Source organism: Gracilinanus agilis, chromosome 3, assembly GCF_016433145.1.
Source record: "Gracilinanus agilis isolate LMUSP501 chromosome 3, AgileGrace, whole genome shotgun sequence".
Taxonomy (NCBI): Eukaryota; Metazoa; Chordata; class Mammalia; order Didelphimorphia; family Didelphidae; genus Gracilinanus; species Gracilinanus agilis.
The window spans coordinates 76,106,575-76,129,874 of NC_058132.1; the positions used below are offsets into that span (position 1 = coordinate 76,106,575).

General features: G+C 40.2%; 1 protein-coding gene across 1 annotated transcript in view; it reads right to left on the minus strand.

Moving 5' to 3' along the window:
* NFYC (nuclear transcription factor Y subunit gamma) overlaps positions 1 to 23,243 on the minus strand; it is a 67,079-nt gene extending 43,836 nt beyond the window's left edge. Inside the window, exons 1-2 of the mRNA XM_044668024.1 lie at positions 22,811 to 23,243; positions 20,854 to 21,026 (exon numbers count right to left, since the gene is read on the minus strand). The gene's annotated coding sequence lies outside the window, so the exon portion shown is untranslated. The remainder of the gene's footprint in view (positions 1 to 20,853; positions 21,027 to 22,810) is intronic.
* Positions 23,244 to 23,300: the final 57 nt, after the last annotated feature.

Here is a 23,300-nt window from a genome sequence, read left to right on the forward strand (position 1 = left end):
GAGTATTATTGGGCCATAAGAGATAATGAAAAGAGCAGTTTCAGAGGAAAACAAGGAAGAAATTCTAAGAACAGATGCTGAATAAAATGAGCAGAACCAGACCAATTTCTAAAATGACAATACATCAAAAAACAATTTTGAAAGATTTTAGAACTCTGATGGATGAAACATACCACTTACCCCCAACAGGGAGACAACAGACTGAAAATACAGAACAAGACAGCCATCCAGCTGTCTAACAAATGCTTGTAAAAAAAGTTTTCATCTATAAAACTCTTAAAATGTTTGGCAACTTCAAAAAATGAAAAGGCAAAAAATAATTTAAAAAATGAAAAAAGAAAGAAAATATCTTCCTACTAAGTTTAGTAGTAGGAAAGAGAAAAGCTGGGCTTACATTCTTTCTCTGATACATTCTGGTTATGTGGCCATGACCAAAGTATTTAACCCTTTTGTACCCTTTCTAAGACTAAGTTGCAGAGCATATGTCAGCCTGCATTAGTTCAGGAAGTTTTATAGACCAATGAAATTACAGGTCCTTTAAAAAAAGGGAAGGGAAGGGATTAGAATAATCTTTTTAGAGTAATCTTCCCAAACAGTAATAAGCAGAAGCCAGGGGGATAGTGGTTCAAGTTCTAGATTTGTCCTGGTCCTGCCTCAGACACTTTCTTTTAAAATTCATATCATTTGTCTTAGAATCAATACAAGTATGAAGAGTGACAAAGGCTTAGACAATGGGGATTAAGTGACTTGTTCATGGGCACACAGCTAGGATGTGCCAGAGGCCAGATCTGAACCCAGGATCTTCCATCTCTAGGCCTGGTACTCTATCCACTGAATCACTTAGCTACTCCAAACACTTAATTTCCAAAGCCAGAACAGATCTGCAAAAGGCCAGTGAAGCACCAGGGTAGAGATTGGAATGATCACTGCAGAAGCAGGATCCTGAAGATGTATAAGAAAGAAGATATCCCTGGGCCTTTACTCAGGAACAACTTCAGGTAAGCACTGGAAGGAAGGATCTGTCCATTGATGCCAAAGTCCCTCCTAAAGTAGTAATACCACTGACATCCACTGCTAAGCCCATTAGTACGATGAAGACCTGAATTTTATTCCTGTGAGGGCAATTGGTTAGCAGAGTAGAATGGGCACTAGATTTGGATTCAAATCTCAACTCTACTATTAGCACCTTTGTCATTGTCAAAGTCTCTACCCCTCTGTAATTGTAGGAACTATTACTACTACTATGACCTCTTCTCATCCTTACAGAGCACTTCAAGGGTTATCGGGGGCTTTTTTTCATTCTAACCCTTTAACAGAGTAGTGCAAATGTTACTGCTGACATTTTACATGAGCCAGTCAGAGCCAGATCTTTTGACTCTACTACCCTATGTGGCTCTACAGAATGAGAGAGTGAATCAATGAGGTGATCTTTAAGGTTGTCTACCTAGAAATCATCTGTTCATACTTGATGACTCTTTACAGGAAGATTGGGGGTGGGGGGGACTTATAGAGAAGCAGAATTCTTGACATGGGATGATTTAAAACAACCCGAAAAAAACCACCAAAAACAGAGAGGGGATATGGCTGTCTGGCTGATCAAGCCACTTAACACTTTCTCAAACTAGGGGGAGATAGTGAACTGTGCCATTTCTAAAATACTCCAACAGCAAAGTGTTCCATCTTTTAAAGATTCCCCCCCTGGAAACCTCTGAAGGTCTTGCTCTTGACAGATACCAGGTTCATCAAATCTTCCTTAACACTGACATGCCCAGACACTGAATACAATGGACAAAAAGTCATCACTCATTAGAAAAATAACACAGGACATGATTATATAGTTCCTGGTTTCTATACTCTAAAACTTCACCCCTAGCTATAACCCTTCACACGCCAATATCTTTTATATCTGCTAGGATCCAATATAATACAGTTTTATAAAGTAATGAGGGGGAAGGTCATGATAAGAAAATGTTTGGGTTTTTTTTTTGAAGTGGGTGAGAGTTGGTTAAGACTACCTTTGCCTAGTGATACCAAATCACTCCCCTCCTCTCAGTCCTTCTCCCCTCCCCCCACTATCTCAAGGGGTAAGTTAATAGAGTCAGAAGAGTTTCTAACAAATGGAGGCCTCAGAAAACTTCCTGAATCTAAAGGAAACTACCAAAGGTCCAGGTTAGTAAAAACTTTCACTCTCCATTGCCTGCTGCATTCGAGAAGCCAATAAAAATTAGATGCCAATTATATAGTATTCTATACACTCTGTAATTTGTATAGTAATATAATTATCATACAAATAGTTAAATGTAAACTCAAGTATCTTGTTAAACTTTTATGATGTCATATTCCTTGAAATGAACCACTTATTACTTACTCTCATCTCAGAGAGCAATTTCCCACCCATACCCCCTCTTCCATCACACCTAACAGTTCTGTAGTTGGAATGGTTTTTACATTTGTAAAAATTGGTTTGGATTTGGCTCTCCTGATCCCCCAATCCCTCCCTACCCACACCTCTTTTCATGTCAAAGCACCAAAGTTTCAGATGGAATTCAAAATTCTCAGCATCACAGTAACTGTTCAGGTAAAGATGACAACCTACTCCTTACTTAGCATTGTTGAGATCTAAGTAATGACTAACCTCTGGGGCATGGGCTTCATTTCTCTGATGTTCTCCACCCTGAGCTCCAGAGTTAGGACAAAAACTTCTCGGCTCCAAAACTGAACAAATAAACATGGTTTCCAGTTCAGATGGGAAACAAGGTGAAACAAATATTGGTGTGGTGATAACTATAGACTCTCAATGAAAAGATGAGAAGCCCGATGTAGATCTTTATTTGCTCTACTTCCTTCCCAATATATTATATTGGAACAAAAGAAGAAATTCCTGGAATCTCTAGAGTTGGAAAAGGCTTAAGTTCAAATCCCAGCTCTGCTATCTTAGAAATATGCTGATGTTGGTCAAGGCACCAAAAGCCTCAGTTTCCTTACCTATAAAATTAGGACTTTAGGCAATTAGACTGATCAATAAGATCCCTTTCCAACTCTAAATACTATGATTCTATAATCTTCTAAACCTCAAATACTATGATCTGATGATCTAGTCTATATGTACAATTCTCCACCAATCTCACCCATCTCCAAAACAAAAAACAAACAAAAAAACCTTTTACTAGAAAAGTACTCCAACAAGAAAGATTAGTATGCCATAGGATACTGCTGCCTGGAATACTAGATCCTGTGCCCAAGACTTATATAATAGAGTATGTTAATCACCAGGAAAGAGAGGGAGAGAAAGGAAGGGGGAAAGGGGTGATAGTGGATTTGGGGGGTAGGGTGGGAGAATGAGATAAGGTGCCACAGCTAACCTATATACTTGCCACTACCTTATATACTGTTATTCCAGATTGTATACAGAAAACAAAAGGTCCAAGCTATTCTTTTACTACTACCATTTCTTGCACTCATGCCTATGGAAATCCTTTTTGTCCGTCAGGGCCCACTTCAAATGTCATCTCCTCCAGGAGGCATTCTCTGATATCTCCAGGTAAGAGTCTATCTTTCTTCTTCCTTCTTTCCCAGGTCTTGTAGAACACTTTTGTGCTGATCTACCATTGTAGAAGCTATTTGCATGCCTTATCCCCCAATCACGAGGAGAGGAACCAGAGTTCAATAAACACTAAACTAGGTGCTGGAGACCTCTGTCCACATCCTGACTGTGTCAATTACTAGCTATTTGTCCTTGGTTCAGACAGCAGAATGTGATGGGACAGTGTCAGAAGATAGGGTTCCAAATCATGGCTCCACCATTAACCAGCTATGTAACCTTGAGTGGTTCCTGTGTTTAAGGTTCCATTTGCTTCACTCAAAAAGGGAAGAAGCTGGTCACCTTCCAGCCCTTAGACTCTATGATTCTATGGCCTCCTTGAGCCCATAGAACAGGGGTCAGCAATGTATGGCTCTTTCTGCAGGAGCCATAAAGTCAATTTTTTTTCAGGCGCTGCTACAGGAGTGCACCTTCTGTGATTGTCTACAGCACTTTAAAAAGCACTTGACTCATTGTGAATCTGTGAAGTCAGGAGGGAACTATAATAATCTCTTTTTTATAGTCAGACAAACTAAAGCTTATCCAAGGTCATACAGTAAATGAGGGTCAGCAATGCAAATGAGGCAACAAGTTACTGGGACATTTGCTTCATCAAACTCTCCCTCCCATATCTGCCCAAGTCAGATTCTATCTACCTGGTTTCACCCTCAAGACAATGAGGATCTCAGTTATATCCGCATGATAAATGGGTTTGGGAAAGGAACTATAATTGACTATCACAGGGGGTAGCTTTTCAAAAGTAAAACCAAGAGAGGCAGCTGGGTAGCTCAGTGGATTGAGAGCCAGGCCTAGAGACAGGAGATCCCAGGTTCAAATCAGGTCATCAGACAGTTCCAGCTGTGTGACCCTGGGCAAGTCACTTAACCCCCATCGCCTACCCTTACCACTCTTCTGCCTTGCCAATACACAGTATAGACTCCAAGACAAAAGGTAAGGGTTTTTAAAAAAATAAAATAAAATAAAATAAAACCAAGGTTGGATCTGGTATTTTGAGGTTTTTTATTCTAGGAACAGAGATCCAAATCTGATTTCTGGAATTTACGAGACATTCCTTAGCCTTCCCCAGTAGCGGTATTCACCCAGGCCAACAACGACAGGGGTGGGGTGGGGGTGGGGTGGAGAAAGTTGATTCCTATGCACTTTAAGATATAAGGGTTAAATTCCTAAGGGAAAGCAGAATGACTTGATAAAAAAGAAAGGGGGTTGGGGGTGGGGAGGTAAACACAGCAGCCCAATGAGCTTTTAATTAAACATGGTTAAGGTTTCTGCTGAACCAAGCAAGAGAATGCAAGGCTTATCGCCAGAAACCTTATTACTTCCAAACCATTATATGGCAGAAAACAACCTCCCCGCACTTTCTGAGAACCTATTAGAGAGTCTGTGTAACTTAGCTGTATTAGAGACCAGTCTCTCAGCCACTGATCAATGCCATTTGTTCTATGTGAGAGTATATCCAGCTCAGATCCCAGGGGCTAAGCCATGAACCTGCTTTTCAAAATGCCTTCTGGGAAACCATTCCTAAGGTCTGAAACTGCTTCCCCAAAGACCAAGGGCTTGAGCTTGCAGTACACTGTTCTGTTTGGGACTGGTTCACAAGGGCATATAAAATTTCAAACTGGCAACAGACCCACCTTTACAAGAAAAAAAGATACCTAAGCATCAAATGTATTCCACTTACTATCCTCAACACCACCATCTTTGGGCTCTAAGCCAAACCATACCGTTGTGATCAGACTGGTAAAAATACATACACCACAACTAGTAGAATTAATGAAACCAGAGTAGGCCAACTGGGAAGGAGGGAGGAAAAAAGGCTGGTGGAAGCTCCACATTCTTTGAAAGGGTATTATCTCTATGCCAAGTACTATCAATTCAAGTGCAAATACACAGGCATACAGGATACAGCCAAAAACTAAGCAAGAAGGAAGCCTCCAGGCCCTGGACAGGGCTCCAGAAACTTTCTGGGGAAAAGTGACTCTATGGACATATGAGGGGTCCATTTAAAACCATGTGCATAGGTTTTGGAGAGGCCCACAGCCTATGTTGTACAAGGAGCAAGAGGCCAGAAAGACAAGTCACTCTCCATTCTTCTTGCAAGTTTATTTACACTTAGTAGGCCTGGGAAGCCAGAGATGCACAAAATACCTTTGTGTAATACAGAATGATCTGACTGAGCTTCCCCTATTCCCATCTCTAGTGGATGAAAAGAGAGACAACTCAGAAAGAAAAAGAAACAGCCTAGATGAAGACCTTTGCTTGAAGGTGTTGGCCTGCTGACTTGTAAACTTGCCATTATTCAGAGAACCATCAAACTTCACTTTGTATCCATATCCTTAGGTTAGAAAGTACCTAGAACTGTGGCCAAAGATTTCAGATACTGAAGGCTGAGAATGGCCATATCACTAACCTGTACTATAGGCACACCGTACCTTCTCTTCCTCCTTCCTATTTTTCCCTTCTCATACTACCTCCCCTCCCATCCTCCACCTTACAAGTTTCTTACTTCCTTCTATGCCTACCTTAGAGACCACTGGATTTGGATTCAAAACATCTGGGTCATCTGAAAACCTCCAAGTTTGTCCAAGTCTACCTTTCCTGATATTTCTTATTATTCCCCCTTCATTCACAGAAGGTACTAGCCAAGTTGGATTAGTACCTGTTCTCAGAAACTTTCATCCTATTTCCCATCTGTCTCTGACATCTGCAATACACATCCCTAGTCCCTTGCCATCTCTCATTTTGGTAATCCTCATTTCTGATCCTTAGCTCAGGTGCTACTTTTCACTTTCATAATCAGTGAGTTAGTGACTCTCCCATCTCAGTTTACCTTGTGCTTGCTTAGATATGTCTATATAGGGTGTGCCAAAAGTAGTCTTAATGAAGCTTTAATAGTCTGGAATTGCACCAAGACTTTTGGGACATCTCGTATCGTTATTCCCCTTACAAAAGGCAGAATTCAAAGCACGGGAACTTTTTCATTTGGGGGCCTTGGTGTCTAGGAAAGGACCTTTCACAATACAAGGGCAAATGTTTGCTGTTGTTAAAGTCTCAGCTCCACTATTTCCTATTGTATGACCTTGAGCAAACTGCCTAACCTCAGTGGACCTCAGTTTTCTCACCTCAAAAATGAGGGATTGTACTCTATTCTCTATAAGAACCCTTTGAACTCAAACATTATTGGGATCCATGCATGTCTTTATGCCTCAATGTCCTTATCCATACAGTGCAGAGAATACTGATACTACCTTAATTCACAGGGCTTTTTTCAAAGAAGATCTTGACAAACAACAAAGTCCTACCAACATATGAGTGCCAGCACCACATAGTTTGCTAATGGGCCTGGGAAAAAGTGTATGGCACACAGTACCAGCCATGGGAACTAAATTCAGAAGTCCCGGGGTCATGAGTTATTGTCGGGGCTTTTTCTGCCTCAACTACAACCTTCTGGGCAGCCCTTGCCTGGTCATTTCTTTCCTCTGAGACTACCCATTGTGGGTGGTGCCTACTCTACCTACATCACAAAGCTATTATGAAGGGAGAACATGCAAAAGGATACTGCAAATATTACAAATGTAAGGTTCTCAAAGGTAGGAAACCTTGACTTAATTCTAAACTCTAAGCAGGCAGGAAATCTGGTCCATTCTCAAAGACCACTTGGGCTAGTAGCATTTTGATTTCATGAAGGATTAATAAAATAAACCAAGAGTGAGATTAACCTATGCTTCAACATTTCAACAGTCAGAGGAGGCCAATCTTCACCACTGCGGATTACAACTCCTCTACACTTAGTGAGGTAGTCAATAATCTTATCTAAGTGCTCTAATGTGCCAGACCCTGAGCCAAACACTGGGGATACTGAGAAAAGTATCAGGGAGCTTGCCCTCAAGGAGCTCACATTCCCATGGAGGAAGACATTTAGATTTTGATTTCAACTTTTCATGTGCAAGTCTATCACTGGTAATATATTGCACTCTGCTGTCACCCACCAATGCCTACTAGGTCTCCTACAACTGTGATTCTTGAGATTACAGTGATCTATAATAAAAACAATAACAATAGCTCACATTTACATCATATTTGTTTGCAAGGCTCTTTTTATATACAGTATAGAAGCAAGATCAAAGAACCAGTACTCCATAGCCTGACAGCAATGGTAGAATTGTGGTATTAAGATTTCAGATTACTAAAAATTGTTACTATCTTCCCAAAGGAAACAGGAAATATCCTTTAGCTTAAGCCACAGAGCTGAGGAATGGGAAAAAGGGCTAGGAAGGGATTTTATCTGATTTTATTTGACTAGAAGGAGCCTCACAAGTGAGCTTAGTGTGTCAAAATTCGCCAAAAAACTGAGCATAACTCCGGTGGCGTGTCACTTCAAGAAAAAAAAAACATAATTTCATAATATTTATAGTTTAAATAACAAAAATGAATGATTGTAATATATAACTGTATTTAATAAACCAAAAACTAATTATTTAACTTACCTGCTTAGTGACAGTTATTTTGGCCTACAGACCTCCGGCACAGAGTGTCTACATGACACTACAGCAAATGTTTCATCCTCGGCATGCAGCCCACCCCATACTTCTCTCAATGTGGCCGTATGTCATTGAAAATGGCTACGCACGTGTGTCATAGATTTGCCACCAGGGACCTAGGTCATAAATCACTAGGATATGGAATACTACAGTGATCAGTAACTACTTAGTTCTTGTCTTCTAATCATTACAGATATAATTCTTGAAATGTACTCATGAAGCCAGCTATAGTAAGTACAGTGGTAGAAACATTAGACCTGTTCAAATCTCTGGTTCTGTCACTCATTGTAAGGTCCCTTCCAGCTCTAAACCTATGACACTAGAAATTCTGAGCCTCAACTTTCCTTATATGCCAAATGGGTATAATCTTCTTAAATCCATATCCCAAGGATTTCTGGGAATCATATGAATTAATCTGTGTAAGCAGTTTAGAAATATAAACCATTGTTACACCTTCTGCCACCTAACCACATTATGGATTTTTTGCTATGTGGAAAGAGGCAGAGACCAGAGATAGCATCCTCAAGGGAAACACAAAAAGGAATTCCATTTTGGGGCTCACTCAATAAGACGGAAAGACTCAAGCTGCCCAGAGAGGGGCAGGTTATCTGCCTGCAGATATTTCTTGAGCTATACAGGTGTCAACTCTTAAGAGGCTTGCATCAATTATAATCTGACAGCAAAAAGGGAAATGCAAGCTGACTCTTATGCTTAATTATATGGAGACTCTCTAATCAGAATTCCCCAAAATTTGACAGTATTTTTCCTACCAGGTATCCATTTTCCCCACTCATCTTTCCTTTCCCTTTTTTTGGAGGGGTGGGTTCCTTCTTGTTCTCCTTTTCATTTTCCCTTTAACTAATATCTTGCTCGTGCACCCTACTCTGTTGGTCCCTCAAGGATGTGTTGTATCTGGATTAGTCTCTCACAACCCCTCTGCCAGTTGAAATCTCTCCCTTCTCATAGCAAGATGAGTAAAGACAACATTCCTATCCTCATGGAGCTAAATAGCACAAACACAAATTAGAATACAGGACACTCCATTCTTAAGAGTTATAAAGGTGCTAACAAAAGTGTCTGCAAGGATCTCCTCTACCCTCAACCACTACAATTCTGTGTACGTATAGGTCCTTCCACATCAAGAACCTATAACACTTTAGCAGCAATCTTCTTGAGTTTCTATGGTTAAAAAAAAATTCTCCCCTAATAGTTCATTTTCTGAAGGTAATCCTCAAATTGTAAACAAACCTGGACCAAGTCTATAAGATTATTCTAAAACCCAGGGCTGTCCCCATCTGTCACAATGAGGTAGAAGGCACTGAACGTACTATATGCTCAAATGTATGCTGAAATGAATTGAGTTATTTATTTTTACATTCCCCAGAATACTTGCTACCATCATTGCCTATTTTTTACTAAGTCACCTGCTTTCTCCTCTATCCCAGGCCCACAACTTATTGCCAGTCTTCTGATGTTTTGGGGATGTTCCTTAGGGATAATTAGCTCCCTGACATCCCTAGGCCACGCCACATCCTAAAACACAAGAGTTTGAAATTTGTAAAGCCCTTAAAAATATAATTGCTATAATTGCTTGATATTTCTTTCTTTTTATTTTTCTTGGGGGTTTTTTCCCCCTACATCATGACTAAAGTAGAAATGTTTTGCATGACTTCCTAAGCATAATGGGTATTTATTTCTTGCCTTCTCAATGGGTAAGGGAGGGAACTCAAGAAAAAGAATTTTTAATTTTTTTAAGAGAGAAAATATAGTTGTTTGGTTCAGTGATGGGCAAACTATTCCCAGACGGGCCAGATCCAGACAGAAGTTTGCCCATCACTGCCTTAAGCAATTCCCTAATCACTACGCCCCCATATCCAGATGTAGTGATTAGGGAATTGCTTAAGGTAGTGATGGGCAAACTACTGCCCCGTTCTGGATCTGAATCTGGCCCTTGGGGAATAGTTTGCCCATCACTGGCTTAGGTGTTATAATAACATAAAAGTATTCATCATTCCTCTGCTAGTTCTCTGTTACTGCCTAACATTCCACCACCTACTTCTCAACCTCCTCCTTAGAGACCAGAATCACTAATCTAAGGGGGGGAGGGGTACTTTAAAAATGGCAGATTCTACCAGTTGGGTAACCTACTTAAAATTGTTGTGTTAAAACTTTGCTTTGTAAGGAATCGTTCAGTTAAAATCATGGACAGGGGCAGCTGGGTAGCTCAGTGGACTGAGAGTCAGGCCTAGAGATGGGAGGTCCTAGGTTCAAATCCAGCCTCAGACACTTCCCAGCTGTGTGACCTGGGCAAGTCACTTGACCCCCATTGCCTACCCTTACCACTCTTCCACCTATGAGACAATACACCAAAGTACAAGGGTTTAAAAAAAATAAAAAATAAAATAAAATAAAATCATGGACAAAGTAAGAAATAAATGAGTCTGGATTCTGCTAATTCACAGACAACCTTAAATTCCAGCCAAATCTGACCTACCTTGCTTCTAATGAAAACTTTTACTGTATAAGAAGTCTCTAATCAAATCTCTCCAATATGCAGACCAACTCACAGAATCCTTAAATTTCTTAAAAGCTCAGCTTTAAGTGTCATCTTTCCCTGAAACCTTTCTTGATCATCCCATGCTTCTCAAATTATCATATTTAAATGCCATATCCTCTAAAAGAATGTAAACAGCTTGAGGACAGTTTCTTTCTTTTTTTTTTTTTAAATCTCCAACACCCAGCACAGTGCCCAGCACATAGAAGGGGCATAAGAAAAACCTGAACTAAATTGACCACTCCAAAAAAGATTACATACAGAAACTAAACAGTAATAATGACAACAAATTATTCCACAATCTGGGCCTTAGAGTCTTCATTTATGTCATGAAGGAATCAGAAATGATCTCTAAAGTGTCTTCTAGTTCTGTCATTTGTATGAAATTTTATATATTCTTTAAACATTTTTTCATCCATTAGCTTATTTGATCTTCACCAAAAGTGTACTGAACAGGATTTATCATCTCCACTTTCCAGACAACAAGACAAATCCCTAGGAAGTTATATTTCTAATTTATTGTGTCCACCAGCAGGGCGCTGTGTTAGGGGTTGATGAAAGGCCCCAAATCAAAACAGATCTCAACCTTAAGAATCTAGATTCTACTTGTTCCAAATCACAACCAATTCTATGGCCAAGCTCAGGCAAGAACAGTCTTCTAATGGGGTAGGTATTCTTCCCCTGGGGCAGCTAGTTGGGATAGATGAGGGTTGGCATCAGGAAGACTCCCCTTTCTAAGTTCAAATCTGGCCTCAGACACTTGCTAGCTGTATGACCCTGGGTAAGTCACTGCACCTTGTTTGCCTCAGTTTCCTCATTTATAAAATGAGCTGGAGAAGAAAATAGCAAATCACTCCAATATCTTTGGAAAGAAAATCCCAAATGGGATCACGAAGAATCAGACACGACTGAAGGAGCTCAAAATTCTTCCCCCTATACCTGCACTACTTCCTACTAAGAGGCCAAACCATTCTCAGATGATTATAACCTAGAATAAGAACTTGAAAGTTCTTGCTCAGTCTGGAAGCAGTCTTTGAACTTTAGCTCTATAAAAGGAGGGATTTGGATTATGTGATCACTAAGGTCTAATCTAACTTGTGTAATTACCATGCATGAGTATCGTATTTTCCTGATTATCCAGTTGGTAAAATTCCTTGGATACTCCCTGAAATTTCCTTTTTGTGTTTTTTATGGATTTCGAATGGATGCAAGCTAGAGTTAGACGGTTGACATTTCTTCAACTTGCTGCAGGGAGCATAGTGGGAGGGAAAGAATACTGGACTAGAAATTCAAAAGATTGAGAAGGTCTGCATCATGAGAGCAGGCAATTGCTAGTGTGATATTAGACCAATCAATATGCTTCTTTGGGCCTCACAGATCAAGGGAGGAGGCTGAACCATTGCTAAGGCAGTTAGAATTAGTGACCCCCAATGTCTATGTCTTAGCATACAAACTGAATCATATGATGTTAATTAATGAAAACTGAAGTTGCCAATATCCAAGACAGAAAGGCCTAGAACTATCATATTCACTTCCTAGAAGGCCTGGAAAGGAGAAGCAACACTTAACTTTTCACAGCAGGTTCCAGAGAAAGCCCTTAGCCAAGCCTAGCCCCCATGTCAAAAGATGTTTCCACAGCTGCATGCTACAGGAAAGATCATCTAACTAAATTCTTCATAATTAATTGAAATTGTAGCTACTGGCATACTGTAATGGTGGTGACTCTGTTGCTACAAGGTGGGAGAATCAGGAGGCTGGTGTGGAAATTCTTACTCTGACATTTATTAGCTTTGTGCACTTGGAAAAATCACTTCCCCACTACAAACCTCAAGTTTCCTTATCTGTAAAATAGGGATAATAATATGATCTCAGGGGTTGTTGTGAGAACACAACTTTATAAATCTTAAGACACTAAAGAAATCTGTTTTCTAAAACTCAGGCCTGACCACATTAGGTTGCTTATTCTCTATAAAAATCTTCAGAAGTTCCCAATCACCTGGAGGATCAAAAACAAACTCCTCTGTTGGACACTGAAAGTCCTTCACATTCTAGCTCCAGCTGTTCTTTTCAGAATGGTTTCAAATGACCTTCCTTCACAAACTGGGCAGTTTAGCCAAGATGTCTTGCCTTTAGTTCCCATCCCAGATGTCAGTGCTCTCCTACACATGACTTCATCTACACTGTCTAGGTTTGTACTGATTTCTCTCTGGCAACATTCTGGAACCCTCTGTCTGTCCCCAGCAAAATGTGAGCTCCTTGAGGGCAGGTTTCTGTCTTTATAGTCCCAGTGCCTATGCCTGGACACCAGCAGTATTTAAATGCTCTCTGAAGAAATACATATGAAATAGCTATTATTATTATCTTAAGCCCAAAACTAAAACATGAGCGGCCCAAAAGTCAATGGAAAGATGAATGGTAGGAGTAAGTCGACTTACCAGGCACTACCAGAAGTGACTTGTGTGTGAAATGTGGAGTAAAAGGTATCATACCAGTTACTCACAACATATAAGAAGCAGAGGAAAACTTTCAGGTCATTGGACAGATAGGAGGGACTTATAGAAAGCCATGAATAAGAAACCAAAAAGAGGTTGTGACCTGGTCTGCTGAAAAGAATAACCACACCAGTGAGATTCTGGATCCACTTATATGAGATAAATGATGATTCCTAGTATGTAGCCACTCTTATCAATTAGAAAACCTACCTCACAGAGGGTGGGCAAAGCAGTTGAAAAAAAAAAATACAAGTTTCACTATTATGACCAGGAAATTTACTTGCATTAGAAGAACTGCAGCAAAGCACATATTACTTTAGGTCTAGTACCAACCCATGAGGCCAAAAGTGGGGAGGTACTATATACCATATATGAAGACTAGGGAGAAAGCCTTCAACAACCAGGGCCTGTAACTGAGGAACCTTAAATATCATCTAGTCCAACTTTTATTTTATAGATAAGGAAACAGAGACCAAGAGGGAGGGAAGGAAACAAGGATTTAGTAAGTGCCCACTGAAGGTACTTGCTAGGCATTTTACAAATATTATATCTCATTGGATTCTCATGGTAACCCTGCAAAGTAAGTGCTATTATCAACCCCATCGACAATCAAAGGTGGACAGAAGTGAAGTGACTAGTGCAGCATCCTTCATGCAGCAAAGCAGAGTCTGAGGCCACATTTGAACTCAGGCCTTCCTGACTTCAGGCCCTGTGCTCTTTACACTGCATCTTAATGGCCAGAGAGAAAAGGACTTTCCCAAGGCTACAAACCAAGTAGGTAGGACAAAGGGAACTAAACCCTGAGTCTCCATTCTATGCAACACACTGTATTCCTTTTGCTGGAGTAATTCTAAGCAAATCTCTTTTCCTTTGTGCCATAGTTTCCCCAAATATGAGACTAGGGGTATGGATTAGATTAGATGGTCCACAATGTCCCTTTCAATTCCATTTTGACTTTAACTTTTTAGATGGAAGAAAAGAATCCATTTCTCTATGGTGGAACTCTGACAAAGCTAAAGGGTGTTTCTTATATTGGTTAACCAAACTTTTCTGAGGGTTTTTATTAGTGTGCATGTCCCGTTACCTAATGAAGAAAAAGTGATCATGCACACCTGGTCACATGCAATCAGATAACGGTTGGAAGCTGACCATTGCTGTCCCCATCACTGGCCTCCTGTTCTTAGTTTAGATTTTATGTTGAGGATAATTATGAAATACTTAGCCTAGAAATTAATATTACGAGCACTATGTTCTACTCTGAAACTAAATATAGTCTTTCATATTGAAAGCCCTGCTAAATCCCCTGGATGCTACCAACCCATCCAGCTCCCAGTAATTTACTATTTGTGTGTTCCACTCTAGTGCTTGCCTGTTCATGGGACTATAAATCACTTGCAGAAGCATTATTGCCTATGTGCTTGTAGTCCGTTTTAGGTACTTTTAAGTGCAATGCTATTGTTTGGGGCTTTGCAAGACTAAGTTGGGTAGTACCAGCTCCAACTCAGCTCAGCAAGAATTCAAAGCAAGCAAACCCTGCAGCCTGGGCCTGTGTAAGTCAGAGATTTGTATAGGAAAATTTCTCTAACTCTACAAACTCGGGAAAATACTGCCTAACATCTCCATAGGAATGAATATTGAAGGCTTTAGTAGCAAAGAAACATCACTAGATAAGGAAATAAAATAAAGACCAAGACTCAGAGCTACACCTCTTTGCATTTACATACATACATTACATACACGTAAATGTGCAAATTTAGTAGAAGTTCAAAGCTCAGGACTAAGCAACACAACCCCAATTATCAGTGAAAATCAATTGCTTAATCCGGATATTTCACAGAGAAGGGTTTTCTCTTATATTATTTAGGTAACTGGGACTGTATAGACATAACCAGAGAAAATGGTACTGTAAAGAAAAAAAAAGGAACCCAATGGATCTCTAAAGTCCATCAGGTTCCATGATTTTTTTCTAGTCCTGACGTCCTATATTTATCCATGCCCTATGTCATTTTAGTCTCCCCATCCTTAGAACCAAGCAGTACAAGGTCATAGGCTAAGTTATACTGTTTAAAAGTTAAATATTTACTAAGCTTTTTTTTAAACTCTCCTTTACACTGGAGGGGGCCTCTGTCATTCCTTCCCTTTCTGAACTCCCTTTTACTAAGACAGAGTCATAACAGCATTTATAGTAAACTCTTTTCATGGAAAAAAAAATTCCATTGAGCTCTACAGAAGTAGAACTGGATTGAGTGGAGAAACATGAGGGACAGGCAGATAGAAAAGCAATACTAGTAGAAACTGACCCAATGCATAAATTTTATCAAATTGGAAAACTATTAAAGTTCTAAAGATTGGAGACTCCACTCAGGAAAGGTTAAATAACTGACTGCAAAACAAATTGAATTTTTAGGAACTGTGGACATATCACTAAGTTCTCAACAACCACTATTGGATACAGGCATTTGCAATGTTTACACACTCCACAAAGCTCAGAAGAGTATTAGAAACCATCGTCATGGAATATTAGAAATCATCCACTTCAACCAATGCTTGAGTCCTCTCTGCAACTCCATCTGACCAATGAGGAAACTGAGACTCAGTGGGGAAATTTGTCCAAAGTCTCATAATTAGTAAATGCTAAAGTCAGTTTTGGATCTAGGTCTTCAGAATTCCCCAATAGGCCTTCTGGTCCCTATGCCTCCCTGGCTCTTCAAACCAGCAATTCAATATTTTGTAAGCAAATTTGTGATAACCTCCCAAAGGCACAGAAACACTGGTTATTCCACGCTCTTTGTGGTAGCAAAAAATTGGAAAATGAAGGACTATCCCTCAATTGGGGAATGGCTGAACAAATTGTAGTATATGATGGTGATGGAATCTATTGCACTGTAAGGATTGATGATCCAGAAGCTTTCCATATGAACTGGGAAAACCTTAATGAACAGATGCAGAGTGAAATGCTCAGAACCAGAACTTTGTACATAGAAAGTAAATCATTGTGGAAAAATCCAATGTAATGGACTTTGCTACTAGTAGCAATGCAACAAGTCAGGACACTCCTGAAGGACTTATGCAAAAGAATGCTATCCACATTGAGAAAAAGAACAATGGAAGTAGAAATGCAAAAGCAAAACCTATGACATCACTTAACACACGTCTATATGGGTATGTGATTTGGGGTTTAGGGCCTTAAAAAAACTGCTATATAGTAAAAATGAATAATTATGGAAATAGGTATTAAGTGACAACATTTGTACAATCTAGTGGAATTACTTGTTGGCTCTGGGAAGGGAGAGGGAAAGAAAATGTATCATGTAAACATGGAAAAATATTTAAAAACAAATATTTTTTTAAATAAAATAAAATTTGTCATGCTAAAAAAAAGAAAAATTAAAAAGGAATACTGGCTATTGAAACTTTCAGACAAAACTGAAAAGTCAAAGAACAAAATTCCAATCACATCTAACATGGCAGGTGATGCTAACGGACAAATCCTGGTAGGCTCATAGGTTCTAGAAGTGAAAGAGGCATCTCTCATTTTATTCTTGAAAAACTAAGGCCCCAGAGATGAAGAGGCTTACTTATAGTCTTATTGCAGTAGAATCAGGATTTTGATTTAAATAGTCTGAATTCCAAAAACAAGGTTTTTTCCACTAGGACAATTCATGAGGGCTGTTACAGTGCATACTTGGCTCACAAGTACCCCCTGCTTCCTCCCTCTCTAAATAACTCTCCATTTTTTTTCTCATCAAAGAGTGAATTAAATAATTATATGTAATGTGTTTACTGCCTCATTACATCAGGCTCTAAAGAATTTATTATTTTAAGGAAGGGCTTAAAAAAATGGACACAAATTTATTTGCAAACTGGCTTCCCTGACAACTGTATTATTCATGGAGCTTGATTCCCACACAGGTGCACTAAGTACATATTTTCTACTTCCTTCTAATGGGGGTGGGGAAGTGGCAGTCCAGCTCTCTGGGTTATCTCAGCCAGGTGGGCCCCATTAATCTCCATGCTGATTCTCAATTTTTAGAGCAAGAAATAGCTAAGACCCAGAATATTCCCATCTCAAATAGGAAGCAAGGGGAGTTAAGCTACCATAACAGGTTTTTTGTTTTTTTTTTTAAACAACAATCCTAATAGTAATAACTCGAATTATATTTATGTAGCACTTTTTATCCATTATCACATTAGATCCTTATAACAGCTCTCCGAGGTAGATAATTCAAGTACTATCACCTCCATATTACAGAATGAGAAAATGAGTACCCAGGCCAAGTAGAATTATTAGGATTCAAACCTAGACCTCCTGATTCCCACCTCCCAAATCCCCCCTGCTTCTTTCTCACAACCTCACATTTTTCTATTGCTCTAAAGCTGACAAAGAACTTTCCTTAAATATCCCTATGAGCAATTCCAGTGTTATCAAGGAGACTGAGGCTAAGAAAGGACACATCACAGCATACATTAGGAGCCAAAACATGGAACCACATATCTTAAGTCCAAGTCCAGGCCTTTCACTACTATTCCAGGCTGCCCCCCCAAACTGATAGTCTAACAAGAGATAATATGTAGAGCTTCACCATTCTAACAGATTCTTAGTTTTGAGACCTTTCAACTAATTGTGCTCTCCAATCTGTTTTTGGGCCCTTCTGTGTCTGAAAGGATGGCAGAATTTAGGAGCAAGGTGAAAAAACTGAAACAATCCAGATGAATAAAGGAGGCTTAGGTAGCTGCCCTTCTCAATATGTGGCCAGCCTATGAGCATCTTTAAAAAGGAGTCCATATTCCTTACATTACCTACCTCGAAGGCTGTAAGAAAGACATTTGGAAAACCTTTACAAAACATAGGCATTAATATTATTAGTATTACTATTCCAATGCAGAAGCTAATGGAACTAAATAGAAACAAATTTAAACCACATACTGGAGTCAAAACTCCCAACCCGTCACTCTTTTTCTCATTTACAAAATGAAAACAATACCTATAATACTGTCCATTTCCCAAGGCTGCTAGGAGGATTAAATAGAAACATCTATGAAGCTTTCTGTGAATCTTCAAATAGAGCAGAGCATCTCATTTGGAGTCTGGTTCAAATCTGGGGTCTGTCATTCCTTATACAAATTTGAGTGAGCTCCTCCCTCTCTCTGGGCCTCAGATGCCTCCTCTGTAAAATGAGGGGGCTAAATGGATCATCTCAAATGTTCCTTCCAGCCCTAAATCCTAAATGCTAAAGAAATGTCAGCTAACATCATTAGTTGTGGATGAGAAGCAGAACAACTGGAGGCAAAGTTGTATAGTCAATCAATAGGCATTCATTTATTGAGGGCCTACTATGTGCCAAGCTCTGTACTAAGTGCAAGGGATACAAGAAAGACAAAAAACAGTCTCCAGTTCTTAAGGAGTTCATAGACTGATAGGAGAGATAACGTGCAAACTACCATGCATAAACAAGATGAATGTGTCATATGCAACAGAGAAAGGCACCTGGAGGCCTAAGGGATTTTCATCCCAACACAACTTGCTGGCTGTGTGACCTTGGACCATCCCTCTGTGGGCCTCAAGTCTCTTCTGTCACATGAGGAGCTGTATGAGATGCTACAGATGGTCCCTTTGCAGGGCTGACATTCCTGAACACCTAACTCAATGGACAGGGGCAAGGCAGCAATAGGAAGGAAGAAGGCTGGGTTTATGCTCGTCAGTAGAGGCCTGGCTTCCAGTCCTGGCTCTGACACTTACTTGTGTGACCTTGGGGAAGTCACTTAATCTCTCTGAGCCTCAGCGTCATCAGCTTCCCCATCTGTAAAACAGAGATGACATAAGACTTGCAGTATGTATCTCACAGGTTTGCTGTGTGGGAAGCACTCTATCAAGGTGAAATTTGTAAAAATGGTTTTTGCTATGGAATCCGTACTAACATCACTATTGGAGACAATGAGGAAGCTCTTTTGTGTTCCTTTATGTGCTTGAACTCTTGCTCTCAGGAGACGTAGGGGGTAAACAACAGCTGTATTCTCTCAATAGCAGGAGCAAAGTCCAAATGGGGTTCCCTCCTAGTTTGTTTTAAAAGACACCATGATTGCTATGTCCAAGCTAACCCATCCCTTTTCACCCAAAGGATTTTAGTTCATAGGGAAGACCATGCAAGTCTCACCAAAACTCATGCAGCCCAACAATAGTTCTTTCCAGCCAAGGAAAGGAGGCATCTGAGCTGACCAGGAAGTGGCCTAATAGGACAGGAAGCGAAACACATCATAAACCACTCTCCCACCCCCAACCCCTGGGAACAAAGAGCAAAAATCCTTTTATAAATATACATTCAAAGATTTTGACTATATTATCCTAAAACATGGTTTTATGCAGATATGAGGAATTTGAGAGAATACTCAGATGCTAAAGAGAAACCAACTTTTAAAAAAGGTTCATTTCCCCATTAACCAAAGAAATGACAGCTACTACATCCTAAGTTTAATCAGCTCATAACCTCAGGGATTGAAATGAAGGTAATCAAAAAAAGCCCAGAGTTTACATTTAAAAATTGGTCTGAGTATAGAAAACATGATTTCTACCTAAAAATAATACCTTCAACATAAGAAGGCCACAATAGGATTTATCATTGCAAACCTCAACAAAATAATATATCTCATTTCTATTGCTTAAAGGTTTATAAAGTGTTTTCATCACAATTACCCTATGAAAAATCCCTACTTCACAAATGCAATAATTGAGGTTTTTAATATATCCAACCAAGGTCAAACAACACTGAATTTAATTCCACAACAGGGAATTTTTAGATTATTAGATTAAAGAAGTGGAAGGGGCTTTAAAGATCATTTGGTATAACCCTCTCTTTCAGAAAAAGAAACTGAGGCCCAGAGAGAAGAAACTTGTCCAAGGTGCCTGAGTAGTAAGTAGCAAAGTCAATGAGTGACAAACTCAGGGAAAGTGTCCTCTAACTCCAAACTTGGTGTTCTTTCTACTATACCATTCTCACTTCACTTTTACCAAGGGCAGATCAGCAAGTAACTGAGTCCTGGTTCAAGGGGAAAATGCTTACACAGTATGTCGTCTTTGCAAGCACAAATTAAAAGGATAAGGAAACATCTGTATAAACAGGAGTGAAAAATATATTGTCTCTGCTCTCTTTCAAGTGGTGAAGTATAGGAATTGGCTTAAAAAGAAAAAAGAAATCTCAAGTCTCATAAATTGTTTTTTAAAGAATTCAAATACTACCAGATTTCCCCTGACTTCCTAGGGAGAGATGCCTGGAACTAATCACACTTACCATACTTAAGTTTTTAACCTCCAATAACTAGGTTCTGCCTGGCACAACCAGAGATAGAATCAAACAACAATGTATTCAATGACCTCCAAACCCTTCCATCAATCCAGAAGTTTCAACTACTTTGGAGGCACTCTCTCACCTTCTAGAAACGCTGGTTTCCTGTGAGCTTACCTATATACATACACACATACATACATACATGCATATATATATGTATATGTCTCTGAAAAAATTACTGATAAGAGAGCACTGAAAAAAGGGCACTCTCTTTTAAAAGATTTCTATCTATTAAATATAATGGGAAGGATTTTTAATGAGCACAAGACCTAAGATCCTGTCTAATTTCCCCCACAAGGTTTATTGAATGTCTTTTGGTGCTTACCCAAAGTTTTGGGCCCCCGTAGGCTGCTTTGTCTAGGCCTCTCCGATGTTCCCTCCTTCACCTTCAACTTTCCCGTGAAGTCCTGGACTTCTGGTCGAAGGAGTTAGAATAGACCCCACAACTCCAAGGCTCTCTTGCTTGTCAGTTAACAACAAACTTGCCAGAATCTGCAACTGGTTTAAAAATCATAAATACAATTTGGAGTAGCTGGTAACATGCAGATTAGTGACTGCTAAAAGAAAAAAAAAAAATTAACTTCAGGTCTCCCTGGCAAAATCTAATCTTTTTCCAAGTGCCTACTTCATTTCCCAGATGGCCATTTTCTAAAGTGAAGATTAAGCATTCCAACTCCCCCAAAGAAGTTTCATAAACAAAACTATTCTAAACTCTTAAAATACCATTAGGAGGCCAAGAACTCTATAGATTAGGAAGAATGAATCTATGTTAAAACAGTTCACTCAAGTATCATAAAAACAGTTTCTAATGGGAGTAGGGGGAAGAGAATCGAGGAGCCTGAAAGCAAAGTGATTGTCTTACTTAGAAGTCTAATTTGAAGCTATAATCTCTTCTCACTGACCCCTCCATCCAAACATCTCAAGTCCCCTCCATCTCTTTTCATCTTTGATCCAGCTTTTCAATCCAAAGCTGTATAAACAAACTTTGTCCTTCATGCTTTAAACTCCAGCAGCAGTATTTCAAGGTCACTCTTACTAACGTCTGAGGCCTGCTTCCAGCAACTTTGATGGCACTGCTGTTCCAATCACAGATGCCCTATAGCCAAATACAGGTCTTTCCTTCTAGCTAAGTCCTTAATATAAAGGAGGAGGAATGCCCCCAACAGCCCCTGAACAATTGCACACAGGCCTGCTCCTTTCCTCTCTCTTGGGACTGTCCTTGCTGGTGTTCAGCTTCTTGTAATGCCTGCTCTACTGCAGGCATGTTCCAGTGACCTTCATTCCTTATTTGCAAATAAGAAAACAAAGGATTGCTTATATTTGTCAAGTATTTCTTGAATGTTTGTACAAAGGATGGAAGATTTCATTATCCATAAGAGCTAGCTGTGGAGATTTAGCAACTTGCATTGACTTCACATCCTTTCACAAGCAAAATCTATCAGCATTTACAAGGACAAGAGCTGCCTAGACTCAACTTTCCAAGTCACCAGAGTATTAAAGAATATACTTTGTGCCACATAAAAACCTGTTCAAAACTGTGTTAAATTGGGAGGGGGGACGAGTGGGAGAATTGTATCAAATTCAGTTACTGGAGAGATCCAGCAGAGTTGTGTGTGTGTGTCTAAGTGTCAATGGTGTAAAATAGGAAATACTGTCACTTGGATTTACTAGTGTCTATAAGAACTAGGGACAGGTGGGTTAAAACAAAGTTATGGAAGAATTTTCCTTGGTGAATTCAAGGCCTTCACCATGACATCCAGAAGCACAAGTGGAACTATTTTTTTTTTCCTCCAAATTTAGAACAGCCCCTTCCCAGTCTAAAAACACAGAGGCCTAGAGAGACCCGGGGTCTCCTCAATCTTGGCAAAAACTCTCTTAGGACAGAGCTGGCTATTCTATAGTATAGGTAAAGCTTCCTCACACTGGAACAAAGGAAGATTATTTGGAAAATAGTTCAGCTGATTCTTGAGCCGGGTTTTCCCAAAGCACAGAGTTAAGTGTTTAGCTGCTATTTCCTGGGGAAATGATTAACCTTTCTTCAGGGACCTGCTCTTCTCCACACAGAACAAGGAAAAAAAAAATTTTTAAGCCACCCCCACCCCCACTCCCCTACCCCCGAAGGGCATGCAGGAGCTCCACCGAGGAGCCAGGGGCTAGAGGTGCGCCTGGAAGTATGCACGGAATGCAAAGGGGCCATTTTCTGAAACAGTGTAACTTGTCTACACTCGGCGAGGCCAAAACAGTTTCGATCATTTCAACAGAAAACAAAGAAGGAAACTTACCGGGAACTGCATTAATTTTACATGGAGCTATTTATATCTCTCCTCGGACAGGGAGAAATTAAGTCACTGCTAGTAGCCCTCCCCCCAAGGACGGAGGAAACAAAAGGCGCAGGAGATGCCGAGCGAGGAGCCGGGAAGGTCCACTCCAGGGCGAGGGCGAACCGCGGCCCCCCCACCAAACTATTCGCCATTTTTCTTTGTCTTTCAGCTGACCCCTGCCTCAGTAAAAAACTCCGAGGCGGCCTCCGCCGGAGCCCTGCAGCCTCCTTCCACTTTAACAGGCAAAGGCATTCAATCTATCCTGCTATTTGACACCGATCCTCGCCTCCGGCCGCCTCATTGGCCGCACCGCCCTCTCGGCGACGGCCGCGCCGCCGCCATTGGCTCCTGCGCGTCACCAGGGCCCTCCTTCGGATACTTCCTGTTTTAAAGTTACCTTGAGAAGCAGAGCAGGGGTCAGCTGCTGGGGCCGCGGCGGAGCGGACCCGCG